This window comes from Scyliorhinus canicula, chromosome 13 (genome assembly GCF_902713615.1).
Source record: "Scyliorhinus canicula chromosome 13, sScyCan1.1, whole genome shotgun sequence".
Lineage (NCBI taxonomy): Eukaryota > Metazoa > Chordata > Chondrichthyes > Carcharhiniformes > Scyliorhinidae > Scyliorhinus > Scyliorhinus canicula.
Genome location: NC_052158.1, coordinates 28,811,080 through 28,827,814, shown reverse-complemented (window position 1 = coordinate 28,827,814; position 16,735 = coordinate 28,811,080). Strand labels below are relative to the sequence as shown.

Below are 16,735 nucleotides of genomic sequence, written 5' to 3'. Positions count from 1 at the left end.
TTCCCCAAGGGAATGGCAATCGATGATCGTTTCGTGGTCAGCGTTTACCGAGACTGGCTTTTAATTTCAGATTTTTATTAAATTAATTTAAATTCCACCAGCTGCTGTGGTGGAATTCAAGCCCATGCCCCGCCGGGTCATTAACCTAAGCCTTTGGATTGCTAGTACAGTGACGTTACCACTACGTCACCAAATTCCCAGGCCTTTTGGCAGCCGCAGGGTTGATCCCAATGCAGTAAAGCTCCAAATGCACACATATTGATCTTCAGCTCTGACAGAAATAACTTGCATTTGCACAGCATGTTAATGTGGTGAGATATCCTGAAGACATTTCACAGGAGCAGTTATCAAATAAAATGTCACTGTGAGCCACATCAGGAGACATGGGGCTTTCAACTAAATAGTGGCAGGGGAGAGTTCGGTTGTGTGGAAAATTAGAAACTCCAAAGTTAAAAAAGATAGGAGCGCAGGTTAATGAGGAGGATTTTAAATGAGTAAAAGGGGTGGGGGGAGGGTTCAGGTGAGGTTAGTAAAGTTTCCAGAACAAGTGATAGAACAGAGAGTATGGAAAGTGGCAGGAATCTTAACTTCAGGCACAGCAGATAAGGGGACAACTATGGGAAGGGGTGAGGTGGGGGTGTCAACCAGCGACTGAGGGTGTTGTACCTAAATGCGCACAGTATACAAAACAAGGTCATTGAGCTTGGAACACACATTGAAATTGGCCGGTACGATGTTGTGAGCATCAGAGAGATGTGGCTGCAAGGGGACCAGGGCTGGGATCTAAATACACAAGGGTACGTGCCCTCTTAAAAGGATGGGCAGAGTGGGCGAGGTTTCCTTGTTAGTAAGAAGCAAAATTAAATTGATAGCAAGAAGCAATATAGGGTCGAAAGATGCAGAATCTCTGTGGGTAGAGTTGAGGAATCGCCAAGGAAAGAAAATCTCGATGGGAGTTATGTACAGGCCCCCTAGCAGTAGTCAGGGCGTGGGGCAGAAAAGAAAACAGGAGACAGGAAAGGTTTACAAGGATGGCTATTACAATAATCATGGGGGACTTCAATATGCAGGTGGACTGGGAAAATCAGGTTGGCAGCGGATCACAAGAAAAGGAATTTGTGGAATGTCTCCAAGATGTTTTTTTTTGGAGCGGTTTGAGGTAGAGCCCACGAGGGAACAAGCAATTCTGGATGGTGATGTAATGAGGCAGACCTGATTAGGGAATTTAAGGCGAAGGTACCTTTCAGGGGGCAGTGATCACAATGTATATTTAAAAAATTTAGAGTACCCAATTATTTTTTTTTCCAATGAAGGGGCAATTTAGCATTGGCAATCCATCTAACGTGCACATCCTTTTGGGTTGTGGGGGTCAGACCCACAGGAAGCATGTGCAAACTCCACACAGACAGTGACCCGGGCCGGAATCGAACCTGGGTCCTTGGCACAGTGAGGCAGCAGTGCTAACCACTGCACCACCATGCCACCCCAGTGACCACAATATGATAGAATTTATCCTACAGTTTGAGAGGAGAAGCTGGAATCAGATGTAACGGTATTACAATTGAATAAAGGTAGCTACAAAGACACGAGAGAAGAGCAGGCCAGATTTGATTGGAAAAGGAGACTAGCAGGGAAGATAGTGGAGCAGCAATGGCAGGGGTTTTTGGGGGTTATTCAGGAGGCACAACAGAAATTCATCCCAAGGGAAGCACGGTAGCATTGTGGATAGCACAATTGCTTCACAGCTCCAGGGTCCCAGGTTCGATTCCGGCTTGGGTCACTGTCTGTGCGGAGTCTGCACATCCTCCCCGTGTGTGCGCGGGTTTCCTCCGGGTGCTCCGGTTTCCTCCCACAGTCCAAAGATGTGCAGGTTAGGTGGATTGGCCATGCTAAATTGCCCTTAGTGTCCAAAATTGCCCTTAGTGTTGGGTGGGGTTACTGGGTTATGGGGATAGGGTGGAGTGTTGACCTTGGGTAGGTGCTCTTTCCAAGAGCCGGTGCAGACTTGATGGGCCGAATGGCCTCCTTCTGCTCTGTAAATTCTGTGAAATTTTGTGATTCTGTGAAACATGCTCAGGGGAGTACGAGGCAATCGTGACTGAAGAGGGAAGTCAAAGACGGCATAAAAACAAAGGAAAAATCATACAAAGTGGTGATGATTAGTTGGAAGCCATGAATTGGGAAGCCTTTAAAAGTGAGCAGAGGACAACTAAAAAAAGAAATAAGGAGAAGATGAAATATGAGTGTAAGCTAGCGAGTAATATAAAAGAAGATTGCAAGAGCTTTTCTCGATATATAAAAGGTAAGAGAGAGGCAAGAATGGACATTGAATCACTGGAAAATGAGGCTGGAGTAGTAATAGAGAACAAAGAAATGGCAGAGGAACTGAATAGGTACTTTGCATCAGTCTTCATGGTGGAAGACACTAGTGGCATACCAGAACTTCAAGAGAGTCAGGGGGAAGAGGTGAGTGCAGTGGCCATCATTAAGGAGAAGGTGCTGGGGAAGCTGAAAGATCTGAAGGTGGATAAATCACCTGGATTGGATGCACTACCTCCCAGGGATCTGAAGGAGATAGCTGAGGAGATTATGGAGACATTGGTGATGATCTTTCAGGAATCACTGGAGTCAGGGAGGGTCCCAGAGGACTGGAAAGTGGCTAATGTAACAGCCCTGTTTAAGAAGGGAGGTAGGCAGGGTGGCGTGTGGCGCAGTGGTTAGCACTGGGACTGCAGCGCTCAGGACCCGGGTTTGATCCCGGTCCTGGGTCACTGTCCATGTGGAGTTTGCACATTCTCCCCATGTCTGCGTGGGTTTCACCCCCACAATCCAAAGATGTGCAGGCTATGTTTAGAGAAACATATTAGCCATGATTGAATGGTGGAGCAGACTCGATGGACTGAATGGCTTAATTCTGCTCCTATGTCTTCTGGTCTAGCAGTAATAATTCAGGGTCGCAAAGATGGGAAATTTTAACAGGATAAGGAGAGGCAAAGAGGTTTCGGTAGGAAATTCCAGAGCTCAGGGCCCAGTAAGCTCGAGGCATGGCCGCCAATGGTGGAACGATTCAAACCAGGGGGGGGAGGGAGGGGAGAGGTGAAGAGGCCTGGGAGAGAGGTTTGAAAACGGGGATGGGAATGTTAAAGCCAGGACATTGTCTGACCGGGCCCGGGCCAGTGTAGCTCAACAAAAACCAAGAGCAATCAAAAAAAAACATGACAAACTAGACTCGGGTCGGGTACAGAAAACCATAATAATAATAATCTTTATTGTCACAAGTAGGCTTATGTTAACACTGCAATGAAATTACTATGAAAAGCCCCTAGTCGCCACATTCTGGTGCCTGTTCGAGTACACTGAGTGAGAATTCAGAATGTCCAAATTTCCTAATAGCACGTCTTTTGTGACTTCTGGGAAGAAACCCACGCAGACACAGGGAGAATGTGCAGACTCCGCACAGACAGTGACTCAAGCAACAGTGCTAAACGGTGTGCTTCCATGCTGCCCCATCTTAATTGGGCAGCAGGAGTCACGGTCTGAAATTATGGAGCTCCAGATGGAAGATGAGGCTCTGTCCCTCGAGGTTGGGTCCCAGTGGAGCTTCCCGAGGGCTGAAACGTGAGCGTGGGAGCAAATTAGTGAATTGAAATAGCAAGCGACCCAGGGAGAACTCCCCTGCACTTCTTCAAAACAGCCACCATGGGAAGATGGTGCCTTCAACAGTGCAGCACTCCCTCGGAACTGTAAAAAAGCTAAGGCGCAGGATGAGGCCATTCAGCCCATCGTGTCAGCACCGGCCAAGAAAAGGGGAGAAGAAGCAACTCTCGGCTCATTTTAATCCCACTTTCCAGCACTTGGTCCTTGGCCTTGCATGTTCCAGCACTTCAGATGCTGATCCAGGTACCTTTTTAAATGAGTTGAGCATTTCAACCTCAACCGTTAATTTAGGCAGTAAATTCGAGGCATCCACAACCCTCAGGTGAAAATTTTTACTGTCTCCTCTAAGCCTTCGACCAATCGCTTTAAATCTATGTCTGCTGGCTAATTGAGCCCCCCCCCCCCTCCTCCACCAGCAAGGGGAAACGAGTCTTTCCTGTCTACTCTATCTAGGTCACCTCTTAGCCACCTTTGTTCTGTGGAAAATAACCCGAATTTATCCAGTCTCTCCTCATAGCCGCAGTTTTCAAGCTGCTTCTTGTCAATCTGCACTGGTGTGCGATCCTTGATTTTTGAGTTTAAGGAGTGAGGTTGGGTGGGGGGTGTCACGGGGACGTTGGATTTGATTGGTGAACACCGTGCGAGTTGAGACTCAGGCAGCGAGCTTTTGGATGCCCTCAAGAACTTGTTAGTTTGAGGAGCGTGTTGGGCAGGGCTGTGACCCTCGCAGTCAGGCACACAGACAGATTATTTTCACAGCACTAAGAATACTGTGCCAAACACTGTCGTCAAAACGAATTTGAGACGTTTGACCTTTTGAGATGGGGAGCGGAGAGGAGAGAGAGAGAAAGAGATTTAACCGAACGCTGAGAATGTCACAGCTGCTCTGGGTTTACCTTTCCCTTCCAGTGACTCCCATCTCCGCTCCCACTGCAGTGCTGAGGGAACGCTGCACTGTGGCAGATACCATTTTACACATGAAACATTATTTGAACCAAGGCTCCATCCACCATCACAGGTGTATCTGGAGATCCCATGACCACTATTTCAAAGCAGGGAGTCCCCCCCGAGTGTTTATCCTTCAGCCAATATCACTTCTTGTTTAAAAAATAGGTAATCTGGTCCCTGTCACACTGCTGTTTTTTTAGAACAGTACAGCACAGAACAGGCCCTTCGGCCCTCGATGTTGTGCCGAGCAATGATCACCCTACTCAAACCCACGTATCCACCCTATACCCGTAACCCAAACAACTCCCCCCCCTTAACCTTACTATTAGGACACTACGGGCAATTTAGCATGGCCAATCCACCTAACCCGCACATCTTTGGACTGTGGGAGGAAACCGGAGCACCCGGAGGAAACCCACGCACACCCGGGGAGGACGTGCAGACTCCACACAGACAGTGACCCAGCCGGGAATCGAACCTGGGACCCTGGAGCTGTGAAGCATTTATGCTAACCACCATGCTACCGTGCTGCCCCAAAGGTCGGACCTTTGTCCTGTGGGCATCTACAGTCACTTTCTCATACATCACACCAATGATCACACTTCACAATGGCCTCATTGGCTGTTCAGCGCTTTGGGAAGTGTTGAGGGTCGTTGGCAGGTGCTACATAAATGCAAGTCGTTCTTCCTTTTCACTCGGAAGTTTATTTGCAGAAAGTGCCTCCTTTCCTCCAGCCCGTTCCCCCAGCCCCCACCATTCCCAGCTTGTAATCTGCACCAGCTGCAGCCTCTTGTAACAACAGCTGGTTGGCAGCCAGGACCTGTATCGTCACAGCTGTCCATTGACGAGTCAAGGGCCTTGCCCGCGCGCCCTGGGTTCAGGTTTTGATTAAATTAATTCCTGGGTTATGGGGGGGAGGGGGGGGGGGGGGGGAGGGAATGGACAGGAGGGGGCATGGATCGGGGGGGGATGAGGGGCAATGGGGGAATATGGTGGGGAGTTTGCGGGGTCAATGGGGGGGGGAATGGGGGATGAGGGGAAACATTGGGTGGAAGGCGGTGGGGAATTGGAGGGAGAATGGGGGAATATGGGAGTGGGTGGAATTAAAGGGGAATTTGAGGGAATGGGAGTAATATGGGGGGATTGTGGAGGCAATGGGTGGAATTGGGAAGGAAGGATTGAGGGGTTGTGGGGGGATTGGGGGATGGGGATTGGAAGGAGAGAATTCGGAGAATATGGAGGAAAATTGGGGAGAATATGGAGGTGGGGGGAATATGGGGGAACATTCTGGGTCAGTGGAATGGGGGGTAATTAGGGGAGGAGGGATGCTGTGGGCATCGTTGGCAAAGCCCTGCATTTATTGCCATGCCTCGGTACAACTTGAGTGACCTGGCTGGGGCCACAGCAGAGAGTCGATTATACCGGCTGCGAGACTGAAGTAACACAAAGGTCAGAACCAGGCACGAGCACAGGTTTCCCCTTCCCTAAATCAGCAAACCAGTTGGGTGTCTTTCCAAAAACACTCACAGGGACCTTTGGCACCAACCCTGGCCAAGATGGTGGCACTTTCGCCTCTTGCGCTAGAGGGTCATAGATTCAAGTCCCCCTCCGGAGATACTCGAGCACAAAGAAAAAAAATCCAGGCCTGACCCTCCGGGTGCACTGTTGCGAGGGTTCCACATTGCTGGAGAGGCTAAAGGGTGGCAGTGGTGTACTGTTATTGTCACTGGACTAGTAATCCAGAGACCCAGGGTAATGCTCTCGTAAACCTGGGTTTGAATACCACCATTGGCCGAAGGTGAAATTTGAGTATAATTAAAATCTGCAATTAAAAGGCTAATGATGATTAAGAAACCATTGTCAGTTGTTGTCAAAACTTATCTAGTTCACTCATTTCCTTTAGGGGAGGAAATCTGTCGTCCTTACCTAATCTGGCCTACCAGGGGCTGGTTTAGCTCACAAGGCTAAATCGCTGGCTTTTAAAGCAGACCAAGCAGGCCAGCAGCACGGTTCGATTCCTGTACTAGCCTCCCCGCACAGGCGCCGGAATGTGGCGACTAGGGGCTTTTCACAGTAACTTCATTGAAGCCTACTCGTGACAATAAGTGATTTTCATTTCATGTGGCTCTCTGAAATGGTTGGGCGAAACACACAGTTGGAGGGCAGTTGGAGATGGGCAATGCCGGTGATGACCACCGGGAGAATGTGCAAATTCCACTCAGCCAGTCACCCCAAGGCCGGAATTGAACCCGGGTCCCTGGTGCTGTGAGTCAGTGGTGCTAACCACTGTGCCAATCTGCTGCCTCTAAATCAGGAATAAAAACAAATTCTCAGTAATGGTGACCATGAAACTATCATTGATTGTTGTAAAATCGCATATGGTTCGCTAATGTCCCTTCTGGGGAAGGAAATCTGCCCTTCTTTCTCTGGTTTGGCCTTCATGTGACCCCAGACCCCACAGCAATGTTGTTGACTTGTAAATATCTTCTGCAATGGCACAGCAAGCAACTCAGTTCAAGGGCAATTTAGGATAGGCAACTAATGCCAGCCATGAAAGCGACATCCCACATCCCCAAGAAAAGATGGGGGCATGGTGGGACAGTGGTTAGCACTGCTGCCTCACAGCTCAATTCCAGTCTTGGGTGACTGCCTGTGTAGAGTTTGGCTGTGTAGAGTTTGCACTTTCTCTCCATGTCTGCATGGGTTTCCTCCAGGTGCTCCGGTTTCCTTCCATTGTCCAAAGGTGTGCAGGTTATGTGGATTGGCCAGGCTAAATTGCCCGTTAGTGTTCAACAGGTGAGGTGGGGTTACGGGGATAGGGTGGAGGCGTGGCCTTAAGTGGGGTGCTCTTTAGAAGGCCCGGTGAAGACTCGATGGGCCGAATGGCCTCCTGCTCCACTGCAAATTTTACAAGAAAACAAATGTAGACAGATGCAGCAACTATTCCGTACCATGAACCACATCGGAACGAATGACTAGTTAACCAGAATTTGTTCAGCTCCTTTTCTTGTGGAAACAGGACATTTTCCATTTATCACGCCAAATCAGAATTTAACGCCTCTGTGAGAAGAATTTATTGATTTGTCCTACATTCACACTTGCTTAGCTTAGACCTGGCAACCTCCTTGTCCTGCTCTCCCATTTCAGTTCAATAGTGTTTTTCCACATTTATCTCTTTTCTTTTGGCCATCTTTTCCAATTCCAATTCTCTTCCCGCACCGAGTGGTGCTCTAAGGCAGACCTCCGTCTGTTTCCATAGCTTGTTATTCCCAGAACAGGTCGCCGGGGAGGGGGGGTCCTTATATCTTGAGGGGTGCCACTCCACACCGAGGAATGGCTGACCAGGGGTCGCTCCCGCTCATACTGCCAGCCATTAGCGTGTTCGGAAGGATTTTGCAGGTGGAAACACTCAACCTGTTTGGCCGCGCTATGAACCATATCTTCCTTTAGCCATCAAACCCTGGAGTAGGACCCAAACCTCAGAGCCTCTGGCTCAGAGGCAGGGGTGCTACCCACCGCACTAGAAGACCTCCCAATGGCTATCTTTTAAACCTGTAGAAGTTTTTTGCAACTTTAAAAAAAAAGAGTAGCCAGTTATTTTTTTTCCAATTAAGGGGCGTGGCCAATCCACCTAACCAGCACAACTTTGGGTTGTAGGGGTGAAACCCACGCAGCCATGGGGAGAACGTGTAGACTTCACACGGACAGTGACGGGATTCAAACCCAGGTCCGCAGCGTCGCAGTCCCAGTGCTAAGCGCCCCACCACATGCTGCCTTAATAGGATTCGGGATTTGGGATTTGGTGCACAGAAATCCGGCCATTCAGGCCTGTGTGTTTCAGTGCGGTGCTTGTACAAGGGGGGTTGGTTTAGCTCAGTTGGCTAGATAGCTTGTTCGTAATGCAGAGCGAGGCCAGCAGCGTGGGTTCAGTTCCCGTACCGGCTGAGGTTATTCAAGAAGGCCCCGCCTTCTCAACCTTGCCTGAGATGTGGTGATCCTCAGGTTAAATCACCACCAGTCAGCTCTCCCCCCACAAAGAGGAAAGCATCCTATGATCACCTGGGACTATGGCGACTTTACCTTTTACCTGTACAAGGTGCTCCTCATTTGACTGTTTAAAAGTACACACATTGGGAAAGTATGGACAAAGTTAAGATTCTTCTAAGTTGTGCAGCTTGTGTACTGACCAGGACTGCTGTCCTCCCACAGAGAGTTAAAGAAGGAGAACATGCAGTCATGGAGAAATAAGATTGCAGTTGCACTTGAGCTGATAAGACCCCTGTTTGCCGGCTCATTCCGCAAGCGGCTGCTGTTGCCCTTGGTGAGGTGAAGGGCGTGCAATTTTATGATTGGTGGGCGGAAACCCAGAAACTTTAAGGCAATCCCGAGGAAGTATTCTTCCGTGGCTCCCAGTAATCTCAGTTTAGTGCCTGCTGAATTCCCTGCAGCGTCTGCAAGCCGAGGGCAGGTTCGACAGGAGGAGCCAGGGATCTGGGAGTGGAGCCGGGAAGTCTGTGCTCATCTCTGATCCTATGCTTGGTATGGAGGTGCCGGGGCGGATGAAAGGCATCGCTTCCCATTTGATGCTTCGCTGTGCCCAAGTTCTCTCGTTAATTATCTCCGTGTGTGTCTGTGGCTCAGCTGCCTGAAGAGGAAAAGAGAAGAGGTAGATTTGCATTCATTTAACCTCCTTCATGACCAGCTAACTAAACATACTTTGAAGTGTAGTCATTGTTCGTGAGGTAGGAAACGCAGCAACAGTTTTTAAACCATCTGGTTTTTTTTTAATCACTTGAATGTTGTCATTGCTGGCTGGGTGAGAATTTATTGCCCATCCCTAATTGCCTTTGAGTGGTTATTTAAGTCAACCACGTTGTGCATCTGGAGTCACATGTAGGCCAGATCAGGTAAGGGCAGCAGATTTCTTCCCTAAAGATCATTAGCGAACCAGATGGATTTTTACAACAATAGTTTCATGGCCATCATAGAAAGATACAGCACATCTTGTCCGTGCCAGTTTGAGGACACCGAGGTGCCCTTTCTAATCCCACCTTCCTGCACCCGATCCATAGCCTTGTAACTTACAGCACCGAAGGTGCAGATCCAGGTACTTTTTGAGAGTTTAGGGCCTCTGCATTCATCAGCAACTTGGGCAGCAAATCCAAACTCCCACCATGTCCCTTCTACACCTTCGCCTGGTCCTAGAATTCTCCACCAAAAGAAACAATTTTATCCTGTCAACTCCATCTCTTCCTCTTATAAATTTGTACGCCTCAGCCTTCTTTGTTCCAAGGAAAATAACCCCAAACTAGCCAATCTCTCCACATTTCTAGCCCTGGCAACCTCCTGCACTCTCTCCAGAGCAATTACATCCTTCCTGTAATGTGGTGATCAGAACTGCACACAAATAGGCTTCTAATTCCAGATTTCTACTGAGGTCCTGATCCCCAGAGCATTGTCCTGGGTCTCTGGATTACTAGTCCAGTGATTAATTCACTATGTTACCACCTTTCCTTAACTTCACTGGTGCCCTTTCCAATCTTCCTGTACTTAGTGGTACACTGAGGCAGACCATTGTCTGTTTCCTTTTTCTAAATATAAATTTTAAAGTACCCAATTTATTTTTTCCCAATTAAGGGGCAATTTAGCATGGCCAATCCACCTACCCTGCATATCTTTGGATTGTGGGGGCGAAACCCACACAAACTCGGGGGAGGGGGGGTGGGTGGGGGAATGTGCAAACTCCACGGAGACAGTGACCCAGAGCTGGGATCGAATCTGGGACCTTGGTGCCGTGAGGCAGCAGGGCTAACCCACTGCGCCACCGTGCTGCCCATCTTAGTCTGTTTCCATAGCTAATTTTAACCTTGCTGAGTTTGAACCTGGCAACTCCCTCGTTCTGCTCCCTCATTTCAGTTTACAGTGTTTTCCCACATTTATCTCGTCCTTTCTTCTGAGCACCTTTTCCAAATCCAATTCTCCTCCTGCACCTCGCGGTGCACTAAGGCAGACTTTTGTCGATTTCCATCGCAAATAATTCCCAGAAAAAGTCGCTAGTCTGTCGGCAGGGACTTGCAGCTTAAGGGCCGCCACTTCACATCAAGCGTAGCTGACCAGGAGTCTCCCGTTCTCACCGCAAGCCTTTGGCGTGTTTGGAAGGACTTACAGATTCACACATTAAAACTAGTTTGTCGCATTGTGAATGCTTCTTCCTTTGGCCATCACGCCCTGGGGTGGGATTCGAACCCAGAGCTTCCAGGCTCAGAGGCAGGGACACTACCCACTGCGCCACAATACCTCCAGTACTCCCCTTTCAGGAAGGAAATCTGCTGTCCTTACCCAGTCTGGCCTACATATCATTCCAGACCCCACAGAAATGCGGACGACTGTTAATTGCCCCTCTGAAATGGCCCTAGCAAGCAGCTTTGTTCAAAAGCAATTAGGGATGGGCAACAAATGCTGGGCCAGCCAGCAACGCTATCATCCCATAAAATAAATTTTAAAAAAAAGTTTTTGCTGTCACAACCCTTTGATGTACTCGCTAGCCGTGCCACACTTCTCAGTGTCCCGAGTCATCATCAGATTTATCTTGGGGTATTTTGCATGGCTGATGTATCCTAGTGGCCCATGCAGTGAATGCAGTGAACGAAGTTCAAGAGTGACGTTGCAGGAAAGTGGTGGGCTGTGAGTAACTGGCATGAGGGTCCGGCTTTAAATGGCTGAAACTTAAATAACTGAATAAAACAACAGTTAGGGAGCGGAACTGGGAGGATAAAGGAGAAGAGATGAAGTGACTCAGAAAGCAGAACCAGGCGGCTAAAAAGACTAAATTTATATCTCCTCAGGAAAGCAAAACCTGGGTAAGTGCAGTTATATATTCTATCATAACAAGGAGCAGTAAATACGGGCCCTAGTTAATATTAGTTAATACTAGTTAATATTACTTGATATCAAAGGATTAATTTAACTTAAAGTGGTAAAAATTGGCAGAAGAGCTCCAAGCCGTGGTCTGCTTTTCTTGCTCCATGTGGGAGACCAGGAATGTTTCCGATTCCCAGGACCAGCACGTGTGCGGGAAGTGTCTCCAGCTGCAGCTCCTGGAAGGCTGCGTTTCGGAGCTGGAACAGCGTTTGGGGACACTGTGGAGCATCCGCCAGGCGGAGAGTATTATGGGGAGCACGTAAAGCGAGGTGGTCATACCGCAGGCTCAGACTCCACAGGCAGGAAGGGAATGGGTGACCACCAGGCAGAGCAAGAGGGTTAGGTAGGCAGTGCAGGAATTTCTTGTGGCATTTCCCCTGCGAAGCAGTTGCACCATTTGGGATATTGTTGGGGGGGATAGCCTCTCTGGGGAAAGCAGCAGCAGCCAAGTCTGTGGCACTACAGGACAAAGTGATCTGCACTGGTGGGGGATTCAATTGTGATGAGAACTGACAGGCATTTCTGTGGCCATGAGCACAACTTCAGAATGGTATGCTGCCTCCATGGTGCCAGGGTCAAGGATGTCATGGAGAAGCTACATGGCATTCTGAAAGGGGAGGGTGATTTGCAAGAGGCCATAGTACATGTTGGTACACATGATGTAGGTAGAAAGAGGGATGAGCTCCTGCAATGTGAATTTAGGGAGTTAGGCAGAAGGTTAAAAAGTAGGACTTCTAATGTTGTGATATCAGGATTACTTCCTGTGCCACAGGCGGGTGAGTATAGAAATAGGAGGGACGGTCAGATAAACGTGTGGCTAGAGGGATGGTGCAGGAGGGAGGGCTTTAGATACTTGGATCATTGGGATTGGTTCTGGGGCAAATGGGACCTGTATAAACGGGATGAATTGCACCAGAATTGGAGGGGGATAAATATCCTGGCAGGGAGGTTTGTTCATGCTACTGGGCAGGGTTTAAACTAATCTGGAAGGGGGGTGGGATCCAAAATAACAATGCAGTGGGTGAGAAAATGGAGTCAAATATAGAGACGAAACCAGGAACGTCCAGTGGGCAGAGCAGACATGGGGTATGAGAAGGCAAATGGGAGGACTGGTAGCTAAACTGCATTTATTTCAGTGCAAGGAGCCTGATGGGTAAGACTAATGGACTCAGAGTGTTGACCAGCAAATGGAATTATGATATTATTGTAATCGTAGAAACTTGGTTAAAAGAAGGGCAGGACGGGCAGCACGGTGACGCAGTGGGTTAGCACTGCAGCCTCACAGCGCCGAGGTCCCAGGTTCGATCCCGGCTCTGGGTCATTGTCTGTGTGGAGTTTGCACATTTTCCGTGTGTTTGTGTGGGTTTCGCCCCCACAACCCAAAGATGTGCAGGCTAGGTGGATTGGACATGCTAAATTGCCCCTTAATTGGAAAAAATGAATTGGGTACTCTAAATTTTAAAAAAAAGAAGGGCAGGACTGGAAGCTGAACGTCCCAGTGTATAGACGTTTCACGCAGATTAGAGGGGGATGTGAAAGTGGAGGAGGAATTGCATTATTGATCAGGGAGAACATCACGCTAGTACTCACGGATGATATCTCAGTCGGAATCACAAATAGAACATAGAACATAGAACAGTACAGCACAGAACAGGCCCTTCGGCCCTCAATCTTGTGCCGAGCCATGATCACCCTACTCAAACCCACGTATCCACCCTATATCCGTAACCCAACAACCCCCCCCTTAACCTTACATTTATTAGGACACTACGGGCAATTTAGCATGGCCAATCCACCTAACCCGCACATCTTTGGACTGTGGGAGGAAACCGGAGCACCCGGAGGAAACCCACGCTCACAGGGGGAGGACGTGCAGACTCCACACAGACAGTGACCCAGCCGGGAATCGAACCTGGGAAATGAAGCCATGTGGGTAGAACTTAACAAAAAGGGGGCGATCACATTGATGGCAGTGTACTCTCGGCCCCCAAACAGACATGGAGAGATGGAAGGGAAGTGTCTCCAGCTTAGGGCAGCACGGTAGCACAGTGGTTAGCAGGATTGCTTCACAGCTCCAGGGTCCCAGGTTCGATTCCCGGCTTGGGTCACTAACTGTACGGAGTCTGCATGTTCGCCCCGTGTGTGCGTGGGTTTCCTCCGGGTGCTCCGGTTTCCTCCCACAGTCCAAAGATGTCCCGTAACAGCCTCCCCGAACAGGCGCCGGAATGTGGCGACTAGGGGCTTTTCACAGTAACTTCATTTGAAGCCTACTCGTGACAATAAGCGATTTTCACCTTTCAGGTTAGGTGGATTGGCCATACTAAATTGCCCTTCGTGTCCAAAATTGCCCTTAGTGTTGGGTGGGGTTACTGGGTTATGGAGATAGGGTGGAGGTGTGGGCTTGGGTAGGGGTGCTCTTTCCAAGAGCCGGTACAGACTTGATGGGCCGAATGGCCTCCTTCTGCACTATAAATTCTATGAAATCTATGACAATTGTAAGAAAAATCGGGTAATAATAGTAGGGGATTTCAACTTCCCCAAAACAAACTGGGATAGACAGAGTGTGAAAGGCTGAAAGGGGCGGCATTCTTAAAATGCATCCAGGAGAGCTTTTTATGCTGCTTATGTAGAAAGTCCTACAAAGGAGGGGGTGGTGCTGGATCTAGTTTTAGGGAATGAAACCGGGAAAGTGAATGAAGTTTCAGGTGGGGGAGCATTTTGGAAACAGTGACCACAACTCAGTAGAATTTAAGATAGTTATGGAAAGGATCAAAGTTCGACCGGAAATTAAGGTTCTTAAATGAAGGAGGGCCAATTTTAATAAAATAAGACAGAATCTGTCCAAAGTTAACTGGGAGCAGTTACTTGCAGAAGAATCTACATCCGAGCAGTGGGAGTTATTCAAAAGGAAAGAGAGAGAGTATAGGACCAACACATTGCCATGATAGTGAAGGGCAGGAGCAATGCGTCCAGAGAACCGTGGATGTCAATATCCAGGGTTGAAAAGGAAAAAAAGGGAGGATTATGGTAGATACCGAAGGCTCAAAGTAGCAGAAATCCTGGAGGAATATAGAAAGTGCAGGGGTTACTGAAGAAAGAAATTAGGAAAACGAAGAGGGGGCATGAAAAAGCACTGGCAGGTAAACTAAAGCAAAATCCAAAAATGTTTAATAAGTATATTATGGGCATGAGGTTGACCAGGGTAAGAGTAGGGCCCATTGGAGACCAACGTGGCAATTTGTGTGTGGAACCGGAAGCTATAGGTGAGGTTTTGAATGAGTACTTTGCACCTGTGTTCACTACAGAGAAGGATGATATAAGTATAGAAATCAGGGAGGTGCATTGTGATTTACTTAAATGACTTAACATTGAGAGGGAGGAGGTTATTAACAGTTTTAACAGGCCTACAAAATCGATAACCCCCCAAGGCCAGGTGAGATGTATCAAACATGAGATTGCGGCGGCTCTGCCAAAAATGTTCAAATCGTCTCTGGCCACAGGAGAGGTGCCAGAGGCCTGGAAGACAGCTAATGTGGTGCCTTTATTCAAGAAGGAAGTGGGACCAAGCAGGAAATTACAAGTCAATGGGTCTAACTCCAGTGGTAGGGAAACTACTGGAAATTTTTCTGAGGGACAGAATATTTTTAGTGTACCCAATTCATTTTTTTTCCAATTAAGGGGCAATTAAACGTGGCCAATCCACCTAGCATACACATCTTTTGAGTTGTGGGGCCGAAACCCACGCAAACACTGGGAGAATGTGCAAACTCCACACGGACAGTGACCCAGAGCCGGGATCGAACCTGGGACCTTGGCACTGTGAGGCTGCAGGGCTAACTCACTTCGCCACCGTGCTGTCCTCTGAGGGACAGAATTAATCTCCACTTGGAGAGGCAAGAATTAATCAAGGATAGTCAACATGGTTTTGTCAAAGGGAGATCATGTCTTACAAACTTGACTGAATTTTTTGAGGAGGTGACTCGGGGTGTAGATGAGGGTAGTGCGGTTGATGTAGTCTACATGGACTTGAGTAAGGTTTTTAACACAGGAGACTGAAGAGGAGAGTAAAGAGCCCATGGAATCCAGGGGAATTTGGCAAACTAGATCCAAAACTGGCGCTGTGGTGGAAGGCAGGGGGTGATGGTTGAAGGTTGTTTTTGTGACTGGAAGCCTGTGTCGAGTAGTATTCCGCAGGGATTGGTGCTGGGTCCCTTGTAGTAAACATTAATGATCTGGATGTGAATGTAGGAGGTATGATAAGTGAGTTCACAGATGACACAAAAATTGGTGGTGTGGTAAATAATGAGGAGCAAGGCCTTAGATTACAGGAAGATGTAGATGGGCAAAAGGAATTTAACCATGTAAAGTGTGAGGTAATGTATTTTGGGAGGACTAACAAGACAAGCTAATATACAATGAATGGTCGGAACCGAGGAAGTACAAAGGATCAAAGGGACCAAGGCAGGTTCACAGATCTCTGAAGACAGCAGGATAGGTAGAGAAGGTGGTTCATAAAGCCTATGGGATTCTTGCCTTTATTGACCCAGGCATTGATAATAAGAGCAGGGAGGTGCTGCTGGAGCTGTACGAAACAGTGGTTAGGCCCCAGCTGGAGTACTGTGTTCAGTTCTAGTCACCACACTGTAGAAAGGGAGTGATTGTACTGGAGAGGATGCAGAGGAGATTCATCAGGATGTTACCTAGGATGTTACCTATCTATAGAGACTGGATAAGCTGGGGTTGTTTTCCCTGGAGCAGAGAAGGCTAAGGGGGGGGGGGGGGGGGGGGGACCTGATTGAGGTGCATAAAATTGAGGGACATAAAGGATGGAAAGGTACTTTCCCCCTGAGTGGAGAGGTCAATAACCAGGGGCCACAGATTGAAGGTAAGGGGCAGGAAGTTTAGAGGAGGTGTGAGGAACATTTTCACCCAGAGGGTGGTGGGAGTCTGGAACTCACTGCCTGAAAGGGTGGTAGAGGAGGGAACCCTCTACCTCACAACATTTAAGAAGTACTTAGATGAGCATTTGAAATGCCACTGCATACAAGGCTACGGAACAAGTGCTGGAAAATGGGATTAGAATAGTTAGGTGCTTGATGGTCAGCATGGACACGATGGGCCAAAGGGCCTCTTTCTGCGCTGGAAAACTCTATGGCTCTCAGCTTCTGCTTTCTCCGAGAGCTGCAGTTGGCTATGGGGAAGTGTTAGT

At 48.3% G+C, this 16,735-nt stretch overlaps 1 protein-coding gene across 5 annotated transcripts in view; it reads left to right on the top strand.

Moving 5' to 3' along the window:
* Positions 1 to 16,735, top strand: part of LOC119976347 (discoidin domain-containing receptor 2-like) — a 187,323-nt gene that overhangs the window by 71,273 nt on the left and 99,315 nt on the right. Inside the window, exon 1 of one of the 5 annotated variants that reach the window (XM_038816822.1) lies at positions 9,076 to 9,271. The exons of the other annotated variants lie outside the window; for them this stretch is intronic. The gene's annotated coding sequence lies outside the window, so the exon portion shown is untranslated. Of the gene's footprint in view, positions 1 to 9,075; positions 9,272 to 16,735 lie in introns of those variants that run through there. 5 annotated transcript variants of the gene reach the window in all.